This window comes from Sciurus vulgaris (assembly GCF_902686455.1).
Source record: "Sciurus vulgaris genome assembly, chromosome: 17".
Lineage (NCBI taxonomy): Eukaryota > Metazoa > Chordata > Mammalia > Rodentia > Sciuridae > Sciurus > Sciurus vulgaris.
The window spans coordinates 14,582,823-14,603,668 of record NC_136478.1 but is presented as its reverse complement, the minus strand read 5'-3'; the positions used below and the strand labels follow the sequence as shown (position 1 = coordinate 14,603,668).

At 46.2% G+C, this 20,846-nt stretch overlaps 1 protein-coding gene across 8 annotated transcripts in view; it reads left to right on the top strand.

The window, feature by feature from the left end:
* Positions 1-20,846, top strand: part of ZFHX3 (zinc finger homeobox 3) — a 308,931-nt gene that overhangs the window by 213,936 nt on the left and 74,149 nt on the right. The window lies entirely within an intron of this gene.

Genomic DNA, 20,846 nt, shown 5'->3' with positions numbered 1-20,846 from the left:
TGTGAAGGGCACCAGTCCTTCGATTTGCCCAACCTGGAGGCTGCCTGCTGGCCTTTGTTGGGGCAGGTTGCCTGGTCCCTTCTGGAACCTCCTTTCCTTCCAGGACATGTTTCTTTCTCATCCTTTTGTTTCTCTTGACAGTCGTTCATGTGTCCCTGGCTCTTGGTCCTCAGCCTGCCTCTCATGTGCATGTCACTGGGCATTAAGCCCTGGTCCTCAGTCCGCCAGCCTCTCGAAACTTTGATCAGAGGTTGCCAAGTACCTTTAGATGGCTTCGCAGGACTCTCCTCAGTGTGCTTCCTTCTCCCTCCGATGGCACCTTGTCTGATGACCTGGCCATGCCCCCACCTCCATGTCCTGCCTTGTCCCTGTGTCTTCTATAGCACCTTCTCAGCCACTGGACCTTGAGGCTGGGTGGGGTTTTAGTTTTAATGCTACCAAATCACACATTTTTATAGTTTTTGAGAATGAAGTTTATATAAACATGAAAATGGCATTACCCACCCATTCCCGGGGGCTTCCTTTCAGCCGTTGGATGATGCTTTTGCCACTTATTTCCATATTGGCCAACGTGCTACTCTTGTGTCTTGATCATTTTCAAATTTTGAGCACTGTCTTTGGCTTTCTAGTCTGAACAACGAGAATTTCACTAGGGTGCTGTTCTGCAACCCTCCCCTCCTATCCGCTCCACACATATTCCTCCACGAGCTCACAGACCCCACGTGGGATCCCCACACCCCGAGGCCCCCCACACCAGTCCACCAACCCACAGGACACCACAGCCGCTCACCTGCCCTGTCTTAGACACACTCACCACCCCATAAATAGGGCCCCACACATTCCACATCCCACCAGTACACACATGGACATTGCATCCCACACTTGGCCCAGACACCTACTGACACACTCTCCGTACACACACACACACACACACACACACACACACACACACACACGAGACACTGTGCCCCACTCAGCCGGTGCCTCCCCCACACCGCAGGTGCCTCCCCACACTCCCCAGCCCCCTGCGCACTCCGTCTTCCCCTCCCTCCATCTTCGTTATGAAGAAATAATAATTTGGGGTTATATTAATATTCAGTGTTTTCATTATTATAACTCTATAAATATTAATCGCAGCTGAGCCATGTAGAGTCTTATAATTTCATTTACCTTTCTTGTACAACTTTTTGTTTTCCCTGGCTTTCTAGGTACCTATGATTAATTCATGGCTCACCTTCCTGCCATATTCCTTGGATCCTAATCTCTGAGTGCTGTGTGCTGTCAGTTCCGTGTTAGCCTCATCTCCCTCGGGAGCGTCCCTTCTAAGACCCTCCAGAGCCCCAGCCCACGGGCTCCTGTGGGCATCCTCCCTGGAAGTGACACTCTGTTCCCAGTGACAGGCAGGAAAGAGCTGTGGGGGACCAGGATCATCGCTGTCGCCGAGTTGACTGTGGGACTGTCCTTTCCCTTGGGTTTTCAAGTGGCTTTTCTGGTTCAAGTTTACACTCTGCCTCTTCTACTCCATCTCTGGTCCCCTCCGTCGTTCTGAGGCCCTTAAGGAGACAGTGGGCACCCTCATGGTGCCAGCTCCAGTGGGGGACCCTGGTCCCCACCGGGGTCTTTTGGCCTCTGTTTGGCCCTGCTTCTCCCCATTCTTCTGCTGCTGAGTCATTTCATGGAATTCCGCTTCCTCCCACTAGCATATGAAGATCCATTTCATTCAGCATTTGTGGGGTTTTTTCCTTTTCCTTTTTCTTTTTTCTTTGTCATCTCCTCATACGTCATTGTTTTAATCTTCCATTAAAAGTTGGTCCCTTTCACCCCTCAGTTCTGTCTTTTGCTCTGCTCAGAATTCCCTTATTATTAGTGAGGTGCCCCAAACTAAATAGCTTGCAGCTGCCACTTCACCCGGGTCTGTGACTGGAACTGACAGTCCCCTGTTTTATAATGTAATGCTTCTGTTGAAGCAGTCCCCTCCTAGACTGGCTTTCCTGCACCATGCCTTCTGGGTTTCTCTCATTTAACACGTATTAGGAGTCGTACCCCGCCTCCCCCAAGTGTAGGAGCAACTTCAGTTGATAGGCTTCCTTTCTGCATTTCAAAATCCTTTTGTGCTGTCTTTGTCCTCCAGTCATGTTGTTGCTCCACCCGCCCCCTCCCCCCACCCCTCCCTCCCACACACGCTCCAGCAAAGTTTGAAGTTTGCACTCCGCTGACGACAAAGGGACAAATGATTAGGTAATACTCGGACCAACGTTAACAGGAACTTGGTTCTGTTTTAGAGATCCCTGCCTGAGAACACATCTTAAGACATGACCTCCCTGTCCCCAGGGATTGACTCTGAAAAACTTGAAAGAATATCTTCAAGAAAAGGGACATTTTGGGCCCATAGAATAGAGACATTTAAGATCATCAGCCTCCAAAGTTGTAAACACAGGCATTGTAAAGTACTCCCAGTTCTCTGCTCTTTAATGGGAGGATCAGGGCGGGATCCTCCCTGACACAGCATCCATCTCGTGCATTTGGACGCCTTTGAGCCCTGGCAGGGCCCTGCCTGCTCCGACCCCAAGCTGGATGCCAGTGGTCCTGCTGTCTGGAGACCGCGATGCTGGCACCCTGTCCTCCTCTCATTATATGACCACAGCGTTCCTTCTCTCTGCTTTGTCTTTTCTCCTCTGTTGTCTGCACACCACAAAGTTTTATGCAAAAGCCATCAGCAAGCACATCCTTCTTTTTCCAAGCTCTGGAACTCATACCACAGTCTCATGGCCCTTTCTAAAGGCATCAAGACCTCCCTTGCTAGGGCCGATGGAGCAAACCCTGGAATGGTTTCTTCCCTGTGGACAACAAAAATACCTCTTCTAATCTACCTGTTGCCACCAACCTAATGTATATTCCCGAGTATTCATGCATCCTGATCTTGTACCAAAGACGGTGTAGTATTAAGTGATTGCTAAGTAATACCAGCACAGTTTTAATAAAGCTTCACACAGTGGTAGCACCCCAATTTTTTTGCAAATAAAAAAAAAAAATTGACTTAAAAGCTGTGAAGATTATGCTGTAGAATATGGTAACTCACCTGTCTGCCAGCCAGCCAAGTTCACTACAGAGCCTGCCGACCCAAATGAACCTGTGTTCTAGAGGAAGGAATCAAGATAGAGAAAACTGTGAAGGTCTTTTCCGACCTTCAGAACTTTCTGGTGATGGCTAAGAGTGATATTTGCTGCTGCTGGTTGCTTCATAACCCCTGAAGATGTCTCTTGGCTAGATAGACAAGGCCACAGGGGTCAGCCTTGGCTGCCAGCATTGACCCCCACATGGTCCTACTTATGGAAGAGCTTCATCCTTGGGTTCACAGGCAGGCCAGGTCCCAAATTGTGTTGTCCTTAGCCAAGCATGATGGTCTTCTTTCTATTCTTACCCTACAAGTCACACACGCACACATACGCTTGGTTTTCTGGTTTTAAAAATTACTTCTGAGGGCGGGGGATGTAGCTTAGAAGTAGACCACCTGCCTCTCGTCATGGCCTTGGGTTTGATCCTGAACATTGCAAAAGAAAGAACAGAAAGATAGAAATGACTTAGAAATACCTCAGAGAAAAGAGAGTAAATTAACCAGGGACGCCCTCTCCCTTGACTTTTTTTTCTTCCTTCTCCTATGTGGACTTTTGATGACTAATTTGAGTGCCTTTTCTCCAAGACCAGGTTGTCTCTTGGATCTTTTTATCTCATTCCCACCTGTAGGCAGGTGTAGGTAGCCCATCACCCTCGTGGTGGGTTCTGTCTCTCAGTAGCTGGGATCAGCTCTCCACCTTCCCCTCAGCTGGCCGACAGCTCTAGAAAGATTGAAAGCTCTTGTAGGTGTGTCACATGTAAGATCAGCTTCCCTGTTTGTCTACTTAAAAAAAGGCATTTCTGGCTTCTGGGTGAAACCATAGTTGATTCACTCTATCAGTGCCCTGGGCCTCAGGAACACAAGAGGCCCTTTGTGTTTCTGCTCTTGGCCTTTCTCCTGCTTCTCCTCCTCCTCCAGTTTTCTCTTGCTCTCTTTGCCTTAGCTACTTTTTCTTTCATATGGACATAGATCTCCAAGCTTTGCACACAGGTGATTACACTGAGCGATTCTTCATTGAGGGCCTCCTACAGTCAAGGCTTTTTTTTGAGCTGGGGACACAGCTGGCATCTCCTCTTGGCTTCTGGAATGGATGCACTGGTTAATACTCCGGCTCAAGCACTCGAGGTAACCTGATGATGATTCAGTTGACAGAGGGCACAGTCCTTCAGAGTTTAAGAGAGTATTTTGCTTGAACCAGAAGACATCATCCCCCTTGACTGACACATCTTTGGCTTTCAAGGTAGTTAGTTTCTGGGGTTAGAGGAGGTGGAAGCAGCTTGCCAAGTCGTGATGTGGTTTTGGTGATAGCCTCTACCGAAACACTCATGATTTTTCCGTGGTGAATCTTTTGTTAAACCAAGTTTTAGGCAGTTCTGCTTAACTCATCAAGAGAGAGAGAACAAGAAAATTCAGTTTCCAGCTTTTTCTTTTGGCTCTGTTGCTATTTTTCAGAGTTGACAGAAGGTTGCCCTCTACTCAAAGTATCGCTTTTTATCTTTTTTTTAAAGATCCCTAGCTAAATTATATGTAATTTCATAGTATTGAAGTGTGTCATGGCCAGTCCTATACCTCTGAAGTTTGGTTTTGTAACTCCAGCACAGCTAGGTCTCCGCTCTTCCTTTTTACTGTCTGTCTTGTTGACAAGGCTCGGGAAGAGTGTAGGGCTATAGTATTTATAACTTGAGAAGTTAAATGTAAAAGCGTGTCCAAATGAATGGGGGGGTAACCGAAATGTTAAGCATTTCTGGAGGAGTAGAGAAAACAGGACTTTATTTTAAATACATTCCCTGGACAAGTAAATGTCAGCGTGCTTTTTAGAAAGCTATTTTGCCATGCAAAGATTCAGAGACCAACCATATATCAACATGAAAAATGGAGTTTACACAATAACATAGCTTGATTTAAAAAAAAAAAAAATTATTTTCCTTATATCTTTAAAGATAGCCGGGCTAAATAGAGTGTGTTTGGCTGTTTCAGGGGTGGGATCTATTGACAGGGAATCAAAGAGCATCAGGCATATAGCAAGAACTCCCACATTGGTGGTGGTGTTGATAAGAGATCCTTAGCAAACTTGCTAACGATGTGCCAAGAGGTAAAATCTTGACTGTCCTTTGTTCACAGAGGTAGTTTCTGTTTATGAGTGTAAAGCATCTGTGATTTGGTTACTGCCTGATTCTCTTGCATTCTGCATCTACATAGGGACTCCAGGAGTAGTGCTTAGGGTGTACACTGTCTTGTTTTTCTGTTGGAACAGAGTTCTTGATTTGCCTTAATTAGTCCTCTAACAATCTACAAAGGTCAGTGCCAATTGCCTGTTCATTTACATTTGTAATTGTGATGGCTTCTGATTACATATTCCTTGTCTCAGTCCTTCTTCTAAGTACATGCTAGAGTCTCTTTCCCTCCCCTTCCTCCCACACCACCCACATGCATGCGGGTGTACATGCACGCGCGCACACACACACACACACACGCGCGTGCACCAGAGCAGTGGAAAAGCCGAAGGTCTGACTCCTCATATAAGAGTCCTTTGTAATGACAGACCAGTTCCCCTGGAATGTCAGTGTCCTATGGAAAGCCATCTTGGAGAGGCTCTTGCCTCTAAGTTAGGGATCTAATGAAGCCAGAGTCAGGGAAATTATGTCGATACCAGGCAAGAAATCTGAGAGCCATTATCCAGAAGCCTTCTTGAACTGGGTAATTAAGGGCAATTAAACTTTTCTGCTGGCTCTCTGCAAAATATGCTAATGATTTGGCCTGTTGGAAGGTGGACATATGCAGAGTGCTACTTCACTGCTGTCACACGCTGCTGGCCTACAAGAGTCCCTCTTGAGAGCATGCGACCTCACCGGGGTGGTCACCAGGACTGTGGGTAGAGGGTCTCCAGCCTTTTAATCTGCATTCCTTCTCTGTCTGTCTGGAGAGACCAGCACCCACATAGGACACCGTCCTTTTTAGAGGTCATCCTGGCTGTAGCAGCCAGAGAAGCGGGGTGGTGATTCTCACTCGTTCATCCTCTTCATTCTAGATTGGCCATTCACTGGCTGCTTTAACTGCCTGGGGGCTGGCGGTGTTTCTGTGTCTTTCACTGGAGCACAGCTATGTTTGGCTCTGCCTGTCCAGCAGTGTTCTTGGCCAGGGGTGCTATCCCCTTGAATATGCGGCCCATTCTGACAGGCACAACATTGTGGCTGCTCCCTACTGGGGAGGGTGCTACCAAGTGGCATATCAAGTAGGGAAAAAAAAAAAAAAAGAAAAAGGAATGAAAGATGCCAGCTTATGGTTATTGGAAAGAGGTGGGAGGGGATGTTGAGGGGTGAGGATTAGTGTCCTCTGTTTAAGTATCTGAACATGTCAGAGACCCCAGTTGGCTCCTCAGAGCCCAGAGACACAGGGAACTCCCAATGAGAACACAGAATCCCACATCCTACTGAGCATGATTTTAGTGAACTCTTCATCCACAACATCCCAAGTGGTCTTTGGAAAAAGGTGTCCGAGGATCCTCAAATTTTGAGACTTGACCCTAAAGTGAACCTGGATAGCCAGCCAGTAAGAGGTGTTTTTGTTGAGGTTGGAGTCGGGGGTCCTATCCCCGAATTTTATTGGAGGGGAGGGATCTTGTAATACCAACCCCTGTCAAGGGAATTAGTGGCCGTCCTCATTGTCCCATCATGTGCAGACCCTTCCCATACTGATCCCCATCCCAGCCTCTGCACTTAATGTCTCCTTCATAGCTCCAGTGTATTTTTCGAGAGAAGTTAGGTTGCCTTTAGGAATATCCAAAGAATCCATTTCTGGGACTACTTACATCCTGTATGAAACTTGTTCCCAACCTTGGTAGGGGGCCAGGGAAGAAATAGAACATGCATCTCTCTGCTAACAGAAATAGCTCAAAGGCTTCTTCTCAGACATACAGATGGTAAGGAACCCCCTTCAAACTGTGACCCAATTATAAGAATTACAGTTCCAAACGATTTTTTTTCCTTCAAATACTGAGTAGCAGCAGAAGGTTTTGTGGCCTTGCAAATCAGTCTAAGCACTGCCTGTATTTCCCTGGTTCCTAGATTTACAGATCCCTGGAGAGGCACAAGGAAACTTCTGTACATCCTCTACTAAGGTTAAATAAAAATATAAGGCCATTTTCACCATCATATTAGTCAAATTTTCAGTATTTCATTAGTGACATGTGGATCGTGGCTACCTCAGGGTAGCCTCAGGCATAGACTTATAGAACAGTCCAGAATATGTGCTGGACAACACTGGGCTCCTCAGTGGTGAGTTGTGGGCTGTGTTCTCCTTAACACTCTTCGGCTTGCATTTTGAAGAAGTGCAGGACCTACCGGCTTTCTGCAGGCCTGAATGGGGTCTGTCCTTGCTTTTCTATGTCTCTGCCTGCTTCCTTTTCTCAGTTTTTCTCAGTATGGAAGAACTGTGTCTTCAAATAGGCACTTAATTTTGGTTTTGCCACTTACATCTTTTTCCATTAGCAGTTTTGAGGGACTTTGAAAGGACTTTGTAAAGATGTGTTTTTCAGAGTGGATGTTAAAGGGCTTTTTATAGTTTTATACCTCAAGACTATCTTGAGACCTTTTGTGTATATGCTAATAAAAGAAGCTATTTATTGCTTTTAAAAGTTCCTTGACCTCTGCTCTAATTAGCATATTAAAATTGGACAGGATGTGATTTTCTTGGAACACAGCTGTTGTTTTAACCTAAAATTTTGTCCAAGATTGTCATTTTATTATCAAGCCAAAGAACTTGTTCATTTTTTTTCTCTCACTGTTTTCACTGGCTTCAGTTCTTCCTTATGGACCACATTAGTTTACTAGACCTTCCATAGCAAGGTACCACACACTGGGTGGCTTAAACAATAAAAATTCCATTTTCTTACAGTTCTGGAGGTTGGGAGTTTGAGATCAAGGTGTCAGCCACTTTGGTTTCTCCGAAGGCCTCTTTCCTGGGCTTGCAAATGGTGAACGCTCCTCCCTGGAGTCTGTATGTCCCGATCCCCTTTTCTCATAAGGACAGCAGGCAGACTGGATTAGGGCCCACTCTGAAGGCCGTGTATTAACTTAATGACCTCTGTAAAAGTCCTTTTTCTCAAATAGAGTCATGTGGGAGGAACACAACTTAGTCCACTACATGGATTTCATGGTATCTGAGACTAGTCTCTTGTTTCCTTTTTTGGGGTCACCTTGTGTGTGGCAGGGTCACAGAAGGTAAAGGTAGGTGTGGAGGTGAATGGAAGTGTGGGGACCCCAGATATAGTCTCCAGCCGTGTTTTAAGTATCCACCAGGTCTCCCCAGCTTCCCTCTCTCAGCCCTCAGCCCTCAGCGTGGCCGTTGGCATGCAGAGCAGACTGACCTCCCTGGAAGGAGACTCCAAAAGAAGAACTGAGAGCAGCTCGTTAAGACAAGAAGGGGCAGAACCCCGTCTGCTGAGCCCTCCTACCAGGAGACTTCACGTGTCCTGTGACTGCCAGCCAGCCACATGGAGGAGGAGTATTCTTGTGCCTAAAATTTCAGTCATAGGGTTAATAAAATCTGCTGTTACTGAAGGTGCTGCTCTTGCCGACTGGCCCACATGAGGCTCTCATGGAAGGGTTTGGGAGCTACTGTCTCCTCTCTGGTGCCCATGGGGGCTTTGCAGGACTGAGCACCACACACAAACCTTGATTTTCTTGCTCTGATGATGGCACACGTGTGCCCCTACCCCGAGCCTTGCCACGTTCTGTGGCCTGCTGATATGTAGATATATGTGGTATAAACCGGTTGGGCTCCATCCAAAGGGTTTTCATTGCTCAGAGCACCTGAAGGACTCACATTTAAAGATAAGGCTTTACCTTACCTGGGTCATATAGTCCAGCCTCGACATTATATGAAGGTCCAGTGTTTGAGTTTTTACTCTGAGTAATGACCATTGGGGCTCATCTCCTTTTGTATCCATGAGGTTATGGTGGCCATGCTCATTCCCAATGCTGCTCTTTCCCAGATTTGAGCAGGGATACAGGCCAGCCCGACCAGAGTTTCTTCTACCAGAAGCAAAAGAGCATTTACCCCATCACCAGCAAACACAGGTTTGTCAGGTCTCTAGGTTCCCACTGACCCAGGCCACTTGCCAACCATGCCACATATGGCTAGTGGCTCTCATTTGGGCAGTGTAGGTGGGAGCCATTTCCTTCTCTGTTGGCGATGCTCAAGGCCAGGGCTGCCGTAGCCAGTGGGTCCCAATGCGCGGAGCATCACTGCCCTGTCTGTCCTGCCTCCTTGCTGTAGGCCAGTGAACCGTGCAAGAGGCAAGCAGCACCTCACCCTCAGGAGTGGGAGTCTCCATATCTAGAAAACAGTAAGATCTGTCACTGGATTTCTTGGAAGGCCAAGGAAGGAATCCTAAGGCTGCAGTGAGAAAAGGGGTCACAGTTATTTTTGACTCTATACATAGGAGTGTAAGCCTCGGGCTCTGAGCTTGGAAGTGGTTTACGTGGTTTCCCTGACATTCTAAGCCTCTTCGTGATTTTCCTGTGGGTCAGTCCAGAGTGGAGGGCTGTTCTGGTCTGGCTGGCTTGGGCAGGTGTCTTCACTCCAGTCTGTCACCAGCATTGGGACCTTGTAAAGGGTTTATGTGATGGGGGCGTGGCCTGACCTCCAACTATGCAAACTGGAGCCCACTGGGCATTTTTATGGGAATAATTGGGATTTTGAAAATGACCAAAAAAAAAAAAAAAAAAAAAAAGGCCTGCAGAGATAGTAAAAGGAGGAAGAAAATTAAAATCTGGAGCCAGAGTTTTGAAAAAGAGAGGGAGAGGGAAGATCCTAGGAGGCTAGGAAGGTACTAAAGAATTTGGAAATGAAGAGATAAAGTTAAGACACAAGAAGGCAAAGGTAGTTGTATCTTTTTGTTTATTTTTATTGAGACAATATTTGTACCTCTTTCTGAGGTAGTGTATGATAATCCAGATACACGAATACAATGTGTGATTAAATCAGGGCGATGAGAATTTCCATCTTCTCAAATGCTACCCCTTTCTGTTTTGAGAACTTCTGTCTCTTCTACTTATTTTGAAATCCATCACAGACTGTTGTAGACAGTAGTTACCCTCCTGTGCTACAGAAAACCAGCACCTTTTCACCTTGGAGGCTGGGCTTTGGTGCCTCTTTTCTCCCCTTTCCATTCCCCTCCCCCACCACTTCTAAGTCCCTGGTGGGACGGAGCTCCACTCTCTTCTACTCTGAGGTGGAGAGAGTGGGTGTTTATTTATTTATTTATTTATTTATTTTAATTTCCCTAGAAAAGAACTGTGGCTGAGGAAGACATTACCTGATCCAGAAAGGGAGTTCTTTTGTCCTGCAAATGTTGATGGTATCCTGAGGGTGGCCAGGTGCCACTATAGGGTCTGGGGAATCAGCCATCAGGGAGAAAAGAGTCTAAATGTTCCCCTCCTTGCTGGGAAGGAGATGAACACCAGATAAATACAGGATGTCAGGTGTGCAAAGTGCTGTCAGAAAGAGCCCAGTGGGTCCGGGCGCATGGGGGCTGTTTTATATCGGGGACCAGAGAAAGGTCTCTCCCGCGGTGACTGGCCTGGGTTGGGGAGGCAGGGAGGGAGAGCACCCGCCCGAGTGCCAGCCAGCACAGACACCAGGGCTGGTTGTGGAGCAGAGAGGCAGCAGAGGCACTCCAGAGAGGAGGAGCGCTGACCCTGGCAGGGCGCTGGGGCATTCGGATGGTGCTCCTGCTGAGATGAGAGGACACTAGGAGGCTTTGAGCAGGGCCAGTGGCAGGGCCGCTTCCCTTGTCAGGGTCACTGTGGAAACGTGACTTGCACGTCCACTGTCGTTCTCGTGTGAATTGTCTCCTTCGGAGAGGAGAGGTGGTGCCACCATGTGCCATCTCTCCAGGAACGTGGAGTGCGGACAGCTGCAGCGGGAGGGGACTCACGTGGCCTCTGAGCAGGGAGCAGTCCCGGCTCCCATTCGTGGGGTCAGCACAGTTCTGTGAGCTTCTCTGCTTCTGCCCAGGGGCCAGCCGTGATTTTTCAAAACCCAAGATCCTTGCCAGGCGACCCCCTGCCCAAGTGGGAGGTGCTGGGAAGGCTTTTGTCCTTTTGCCATGAGGATGAGTCATTTCTGCCACAACTTAAACACCACACACTAAGCATAAGAGATGGGCTTTGGGCAGGAATGTGCCACGGATGGTGACACAAGTGAAGGACCTCCTCCCCCACCCTCCGACTGCTTGTCACGTTCCAGGGAACATCTTGGCATGGGAGATCATAATGCAATATTTCCACAACGAGGACTTCATTTCACTATTTGATCATGTGATAATAACAAATATAAAGCACAGTACCTTAACACCTGTGATCTCTTGGTGTCCCCAGTGCTGCGTGACCAGAGGTCATTATCCCATTCTGGAGTACTGATGACTTACCTCCGACTTCCGTGTCTAACTGGCCTTTGACAGACAGGCTTGATCTAATTCTGCAGCCATTTGATTCTCTGTGGACATGTGCCCAGACCCCAGGCGGATCTGAAGACTTCCTTAGAACACATAAGACCAGGGAGATTTGTGCCATACTGTACTGTTTTCTTTGGGCTTTTCTTTATTGAGGAATGTAGGCTGGTTTTTGTTGTTGTTTGGAGTTTTGAGGGATGAGTATGTGGTGGGCAGGAGAAGGGCTTCTAGTCCTTCTGTGAAGCACCATGTCAGGGCTATTGGAGTGACTCCTCTTGGGTCCCTGTCCTTTCATCTCATGCTGAAAGACCCCAGGAGAGAAGGAACTGGGCACATATCATGATATTTAGAAAGAATGTTGAAAGCACACCTGGCTACCGTGTGTGAGAGCAAATTTATTTTAAAAATTTGGCCACAGGCAGCTTTTTCTGTTTGTTTCTTTAGGGAGGAAAAATGGAAAAGCAGCAGCAAGTTATGGTTTACATTTGTTTTCTTCCAGATTTGACCAGCCAGCAGAAGAGAGATTATCTCTAAAGGATATGAAAGGTTTAATCATTTTAATTTTGTTTTTATTAAAGTTTATCATAACTTTTTTCCCCCAACATGCCTGGGTAGAATGGAAAGACAGAACAGGAGGTAATATAAATATACACAAACCCCCAAGCATCTGGTTAATAAAACTCTCCAATGGGCAGTGCCTTGTGAGGAGGACCTGTCTGGATTACTGGGGATGGCAAGCTGAGCAGGGCAGACTGTGACAGTACTGAATTGTGGCCAGCATCTCATGAATTTCCTGTCCACCTGCAACATTTACTTGTCATGGGAGCCTATAGCTTTCATTAAATTGAAAGAGAAGAAACTCCAACTGTTGATTTATTTTATCATGGTTCTCAAGCAAACCTGGATCCTCAAGCCATTTGTTGATAAAGAAGTTGAAATTTACAGAGAATAATAAAATTTGCTTCTATTAGTTTCTTCCACCCTATTACAGAATGAAATATTTGATCCCAGATATTTTGAAGACTTGCTTTAGGCAAAACCTCTGAAGCTTTGTGCATGTTCTTGATTTTGTGAAACAGTGAAGTTGGGATAAAGATAGTTACTTTAGTTTGGGGGTAAAAACACCAGCCTGTAAATTATGTCAAAATTGAGTAACTAGTATCCTAGATTAACAGGACTTCTGTCTCATTTTCCCTTTAGGACAGAAAAAAAAATAAGCTTATTTTCAAAGTTAATTTAGTTGTCAAAAACCACCTGGGTGCTGATGAACCATCTCACAGGGTCAATGCAGTCTCCACAACTGTGAGGCCCTGTGAAGGCATGGCTATCACCAGCCAGGGTGTGGCAGCCACCAGGCTGGTATCTTCACCAGTCTGTTCTTGCCAAGGCTGGAAATTTGACTGGCACATTTTAGACTTTGCTTTAAGCAGCATTATTGAAACACTGTCATCTCATTAAACCTATCTTAAGCTGACGGTTCAGTTAACCCTATTAGATGCTGGTCTTTGAATCTGGGGCAGTGTTAAGTCTTCATAGGACTTTGTACGCTGTTTTAATGGGCAGAACAGTTTGTTCATCAGAGAAGCAGCTTTTCTCTTGGCGCCTGCCATTCTAGTTCCTTGAATCAAGTAGAAACTGCATTGAGGCTTCAACCTAGCAGCTGTGTGAGCAAATAAACTGACCCCTGGTGGGCCATGTGGACAATGACATGCTCCATCAAGGTTTCCTTGGGGCCTGGGGACCCCCTGAGTGTCTGGGCTGGGCCTATTCATACTGAGGGCTTCCTTTGGATCTGATGCCTCCCTGTAAACCCGGTCTCCTCATTGAGAAAGGGACCTGAATCCCAGTGGCCGCCCAAATTTTCAGGCATCTGCCAGCCCTACTGGCAGTGGCCCAGTTGGGAGAGTGTGCCAAGCAGCCCCAGAGGCTTGTAATTTTGGAATTCTTGTATGGGAGATAGCTGAGCCAGCAAGGGGCACTCTTCTTGGTTACTCTCAGCTGGAGCTGAAGAAGCACTGACAATGAACAAACAGGGGCCCACGTCCTTCTCTGGGCTTCTTGTTGGGTGCCTGTAAGCAGCAGCTAGGGCAGCTCGCATTGAGAGGAAGAGAGGCCCCACAAGCCTCCTGCCCAGGACTTCTGTCTCGGGTTGGACTGGATGACCACCGAAGTGGTATGTAGCACAAAGTCCTGGTCCCTTAATTTTCAAGCAGAGTAGATTATGAAGACAGTAGAAGCCAGGCAGACACCCGTTGTTGGCTAGCATGCCGGCTGTGGATTCCAGACATCTCACGAATGACTTAAATGGGAATCTGATTTTTCCTCATATACGCATCCTCAGGAGGAGGGCCGTCAAGCCCAAGAGGGAAGCTTCCATTGGGGCCGCAGGCACCCATCTTCCTTCAGTCTTTCCATGTGGCACTCCTCGCCACGCACGTGGGCTCCTCATGGTTGCAAAATGGCTGATCCACCTGAGCTCCAGGCAGGAGGCCGTGGGACAGCAAGAGCGCATGCGCCACGTGAGCTCGCCTCTTTACTGTTCCTGAAGCTCCACCCACTTACTTCTGCCAGCGTCTCATTGGCCGAAGCTCAGTCATATGACTACCCTTGGCGCTGCAGAATTTTAAACTGAGGGTAGTGAGCAGTGAGGAAGGGTGAGTGCCATTTCCAGAGAGCCGTCATTAGGAGCGCAATTAGAAGCCTCAGCCATATGTCTTTTAAAAGATAAGGAGGGGATTAAGTAAACTAGGTTATAATTATGTAATGGAAATCTAGGTGGCCATTAAGAATAATGTTGTTGATAAATATTTAAGGATATGGAGGAAAGCTCTGTAGACTGAAGGGGAAATCAAGACACAGAACTATGTATAATTGTCATAATTTCCCTTGAAAATATGTAAATATATTGAAATGTTAAAACTGATTGCAGACGACTTTTATTTCCATCTCACTTTTTTCTGTTTTTAGGACTTTCCACAATGGGCACTTATTCCTTTACGATTAGAAAAAAATTGGCAAACTTTAAGCGTAAGGAGTCGAGAACGTGGTAATTACTACCTCATATATGAAATATACTTGATGGAAAAAATAAAATGAGTAATAAAGGAGAAAAATCTATAAACATGTAGCGATAATGGAATGATGACGAGTAGCTATAGTGCTACAGATTCATCACGAACGAATCCCATCATACTAATAAGATAAAATGAAATAATGTACACGAACTCCCATTAAAGAGGGAAGTTATACAAATGCAAATTTATATTCTGGGGGCACTAAATGTACAACAGAAACAGTCACCATTTTCTCCAAGTGTCCTTTTGAGGTTATTCAGTGGTGATTTCCTCCTTGTTTTTGCACTGGAAACACCGGTGCATGTTGAACTTTACAGCTGTTTATTAAGCATCTGTTAGTTGTAAACACAAGTTGTTGTGAGCGAATACGAGAGTAGAAAACATACACACACACACACACACTCAGTTAACAGTATTCATGATGATTCAGGGTAACTACCAGATAGTGGAGCAGGACAGTAAATAACCTGGGCCTTCCTTGGAGTGAGGAATCTCCGGTTAAATAATGAAGAAGTTCCAAGGAGAGGGTCAGCTTGCGCCTGGAGTGATGGAGGGGTAGAGGCAGACAGAGGAAAGGGACCTAGGTATGCTGTGAGAGCTCAGGAGTTTGGCCAGGGCCACTGAGGAGTTCATTCCAGCTAGAGAGAATCCTGGGCAAAGGCTTTGCTATACCTGTGCTCTACCACTGAGCTACATTCCCCAGCTGCTCCCAGTATTTTTGAATGTATGACAGTAATGGCATTTGATTACCTTCCCCTTTGCTCTGTTAAATCTAATAAAAATTCAAAGTTCTTGTTTCCATACTTTCCATCTCCCTACCTTTCTCTGAAGGGAATAAATGGGAGGCAGATCTTTACCCCGGGATACCTCAGGAATTGTAGTCTTGACTTCACCTTCCACTCTTCGCTCATTTGGTCTTTCAGAAATACATTCTTCTGATTTTTCTTCTTCTTGCGTCAAATAATGTTCAGCTTTTTGTCCTGTCCATTCTTACATTTTCTGCCAATTCCCATCTTACTTCCTTTCTGAAGGTAACTATTCCTCCATTCATCTTCAAGATCACACATACAACATGGCTATATCTCCAACTCCTTAGGTGAACAGAAGGCTGTTGAGCCCCTGAACCTGGTGAAGAGATCAAGGTAGAGGAGCCAAAGGTGAAGGGTAAAAGTTCTGTGTACAAGGACTCTCACTGTCTAACAGGAAACTATTACTAAGTGAACCATTGACATGGACTCTGAAAACTGCTGATTTGCCAGTGGGTAAAGTGTGGCCAGAATATAGAAAAGTGAACAGGTAAAGAGGGCATCCGTGAGGGCTGTGGCACTAAGGAAGGACCACAGTCTCATTTGGTAGGAGAACTTGGAATCACCCCTCAAGGGTGTTTGAGCCCTGAGATACTTGTACCTAGCAAAGGACATGATCTCTTCTTGTTTTAGAGAGGTAATACCAGCTCCCTGGAGGCCGATGGAAGGATTTGAAGGTGAACCTCATACAAGGTGGAATAAAAGGAAGGGACTGGGTCAGTGGGATGGGTGTGGTAAAAGTGAGGCCCTTAGTGCTGTTTTTAGGTGGTTCCACCTGGGAGAAATGGGGAGGCAGCAACCAGGTTGACCTGGGGACATTGGACTCAGTGCTCCAGGTGGAAGGAACTGGGCAAGGAGCAGGTATGGTAAGAAAGGAGAAGGCGAAGGGTGTTATCATGGAAACCACACTTACTTACCTCATTTCCCACTTCTCCAAATAAATATAGCACTTAATCCGTACCACAGCATCATTCACATGATTATAATTATGTACTGTTTGTTTATCTCATATTGTTCCGAAAAGATTTGACAGCCTCGTTTGGCTGATTACTTAATATCTGCTTACTATTCATCCCTAAAATTGGAAACCTCTGTGGGGCAGGGATCATGTCTTATGCTACATCTGTAGCTTCTAGTTCAGAATCTGTCTCATCGATTAGTAGTTCAGTCAGTTTCTTGCTTCCTTGGGTGCTAGATTGCTCTCTCCCTGTGTTGCCTTAATGGGTGCTGAGCATACCCCCATCCCACAAACTGAGTGTGTCTCCGTTGCTGTTGTATTTTTTTATGCCTCCACAAATACCCCCTTTCAATGATTAATGAGAACTATCCAGAAAAACCAACTAAACAGGTTTGTACAGTAAACCAGGGGATATTATCAAAAGAAGAAAGCTACCACCTTCAGAAAAAAGTGCCTGGTCACATATAACATTACTTCTTTGTTTCTGTGAGAGACTACTCTCCCTGTGTCCACTACTTGAAATTTGACAGGAAATGAGTGCAGGAGCAAAAACAGATGATCCAACTAAAATAAAGGTGGCTTACTTGTTTAAATCCATGTCAACAATATGTGGAAGAACTACTCATTGGCTCCAGAGGGCACTAGCTCATAGGATTCTGATGTTGCTCCTTGCAGCCTTCAAATTAGGACATATTTTGTTTTCTGAAATGTGTTGTATCTGTCTTTCCATCTTCCAGATAGAAGGGGACACACTTAAACAGTTCTGTGTTCCTGCTTAGGTTCAGACAGCCCACACTTCTTCATTCAGCAGCATGCATTGCCAGCGCTCTCTGACCTGAGTGATGCTGGTCTAGTCTTTTCCTCTACCATGCTTAGAAAGTGCTGGTTTTTCTAAATTCCGTGTAACTGCTCAGAGCGATCACATAATATGCTACGCAACCATTGTAGACCTTTGTGGAGCAGAATCAAGGGTGAACCTTTCTCAGCAGGGTCACGGATATCAGGGTTTGTGATGCACTGGGGGCTGGGGCCGAGATGCAGGCTGCAAAATCTCATGCTGAGTTAGTGAGACTTGATGCTGGACCCCCAGGTCATTTGTGCTCAGCCCACAGTGGGAAAACATTCATGCCAATGAGATGCTTTCTTAATTGCGATATAAGCAGTTCCTCCTCCAGAATAAGAGAAGTAAAACATGCTTCTTATTTTTAAAAATGCAGTGTGTCTGTTGGGGGGATTTTGACCTATAAGGATGAGACTACTACCCCTTCCCCAAAGATAATGACTGTATACATTTGGCAGAACTTCCCTTCAGAAATATTGTGTCATTTAGGGAATCGATATTGGATATTTGCTGCTTGTCCTGTTGTTTCTAGGTCACTTTCTGGCCTCAGGTAAAGCTGGGTCTGCAAGTGGGTGGGATTGCACCTCTGTGGGGGAGGGACCAGGGTGGGCAGGGTTGGTTCCATGAAAAGGGGTCATTTCTCTGCACTGCATATGTTCAAAGAGGTGAAATTGCTTTGAAGAACTCTGGGAGAGCGAAAGGACCCTGTTAATGTGCTCAGACGTTTGCTCTGGCCTGGCACCCATCTCATTTCCTTCCCCATCTCCTCAACCCTCAGGAAACCCTCCTGTGGTTCTTTTCCTCTCTCACGGTGCAGTGGACGTTGGGAGCTTTCAGATCAGACCCAGTTGTAAGAGCTCTTAAAAGTCACCTAGGAGTTTAGAGTCCAGCTTTTCTGAGCCCGGTGACCTCAGTTAAGTTACATAACCTGGGGATTCTTGACCTTTTCAGATCATCTGATGAAAGAAAAAAATGACCCCAGAAAAATGCATATGCACAAAAAAATTTCTTCATGTTTCTTTCAAGGTCCCCAACTACACAGCTCCAAAACTCTCCTCCTACTACCTGTAAGAGGGGTGCAAATGTACCTTTTGAGGGTCTACCTCGTTAATTCTCATAATGACAGTTAAATGAGAAAATTTACATAAAAACGGTCGCCCTTAGCATAGAACCTGGCACATAGTAGAAACACATTCACTCTTACCCCCTCCCACTCCGGTTCCCACTTTGCCTCTCTGTACATCTGCCAAAGGAGAAAAGGTAGTCCCATTGCGTTTCTGGATCATTTGTTAGAACAGAGCCCTGCCAGATTTTCATTTTATCTGTCCACAAAGATTTCTTTGTTCCCTTTTCCCTCCCTCTACTTTGGGCATCTATCTGCTGGCCACACCACATTATCTTTCTGATTTGTAGCTTTGGTACACCCATATCCTTCCTGGCGGGAGGAGTCTGGGGTGGGTTGAACTCAGAGAAGCCCTTGGTCCCCCTCTCCCACTGACAACTGTCCCAGTGTCACACAAAATCTTCAGGGGGAACTCTGAAGATTTTCTCTTTTTCTGTGGTCAGGGGGAACTCTCCAACAGATTCCAAGCTTCAAACGAACCAGAGTGGCTTAGCCATGTCCTCAGCCTGCAGGGCACATAGCCCCGGAGGGCTTGGCAGACACTGTGGCCTTGTTCAGTGGTCCAGTTGGGAAGAGCTAGCCCCAACAGGGGAAGCCCTTGTCCGTTAGGGGTGGGGGAGCCCTCTCCACACAATACTTTCCTCTCTTCCTGTTCCTCACCTGGGTCTTCACTCCTGCCCTTCGATTGGCATGCTGGGTAGAAGTGAGGTCCGAGTTGAGGTGTGGAGCTCACTGGAGAACAAGCAGAGCCCTGACATTGATGAAGGGTTCTCTCACCCAGGGACCTGGTATGGCCCAGCACAGTGCCACCATCAGGGGAGGTGTGTCCATGGCATTTGCAGGCTGGCTGGGGACTGAGGACTGACCTGGGGTACCAGGATGGGACTAAAGGCTCCCAGCCACAGCACCCTTCCCACTGGCCCCACCCCTTTCTGGCTTGCCTGGTCCTCATTCTCATCATTTGGGTCCTCTCATCTGGGTCCTCATTCTCATCATTTGGTTCCAGCTTGTCCTGGGCACAGGTAGTCACCCAGAAATACTTGTTAGAGGAACTCTTTCAAGTTACAGGTTTGTTTCAAGCATGTAAAAACTGTTTTCTCAGGTTCTTATGCTAAGGTCTGGCTTTCTGTTTTAAAATAATTTGTGAACATGGTTCAGCTGGCTCTTACTAACTTGAAAGAGGAAGGAATGCCAAATCCAGTTTTTAAAAGTGTGTCCTGGAGGTACTGGAGGTGCAACTTGGTGGGAGAGAGCTTGCCTAGCATGTGCAAGGTCCTGGGCTCCATCCCGAGCACCAAAAAATGCCTTCCGTGAAGGCGAATGTTGGCTTCACCTAACACCTGCTCCTGTTCCCAGCTGGCCATGCACCGGTCCGCATCTTTATTTGAATCCTACAGGACTCTGGGAGGGTCTGTCATTTTCCAGTTGGCATCATAGTTACTTGTAAATTGAACGCCCCTTGCATTGCGTTGCCCTAGGCTCCATCTTCAGAACTGTAACATCTGGGTGTTTCCAGGTAGCCTGACATTTGGATGATTGATGGCTTTCGTTGTTGGCTTAGTTTCAGACTTAGACCACAGCTGTTGGAAAGGGAGTCGTTGATTCTGATGTGCACCACCTACGTGACTCAGTAACACTGGTGGCCGTGCGTGGAGCCAGCCCAGGGGTACAGGCCACCTGAGAGGTCAGCTGCCTCTCTGCTGACACGATTTGGTGCTTCATTCCCAGGTTTTTAGAAAGGTTGCAAAGTTTTGTGTGTGTGTCTTTTGATACATGACTATCTGTTTCCAGGACACAGTGCTTAAGCAATTTGAGGGGCATGGGAATACTTTCACATCTTCCTGAGATGTGGGATGAACAGTCCCTCCAAACCATACACAAGTATCAGGGAATATAGTGCTTTGAGCTGCTGCTCAGTGATTGATGTGGTCTTGTTTGTACATGTGCCTCTCTGTTTTTTAATGTGTATTTAAGGAAGCTTCCTTGTCTGCCAGGCAGCTGCAAAGCCCTGGGGACATGGTGGCAAATGTGGGTGGCCAGGCCCCAACTCTAATGGGCCTTACCTTCTAGAGAAACTTGAAGGGTATTAAACAAAAAGAAAAATTGTTAGGCAAAGAATTAAAATCGGCTAATCAGACAGGATGCCTGGTGTCTGTTGGGTGTGTACTGTAGAAGGAATGTCAAAAAAGGAAGATTTTTTTTTTCTTTAAAAAAAAAAAAAAAAGATTTTTTGTTGTTGGCAGATTTCAGGCATATACAATGCATCCTGTGAACCCACCCACTACCCAAACTTTTTTACTGATACAAACCCACCCATGCTTTCCCCTTACTAAATTATTTTGAAACAGATTCCACATATTTTATCCATAAACATTTGTTTTTATCTCTCTTTATAACGTGACTACAGTCTCACTATCAGACACAAAATATTAGAAGTACACAAAATCATCAAATACTGAGTCAGCATTCCAGAA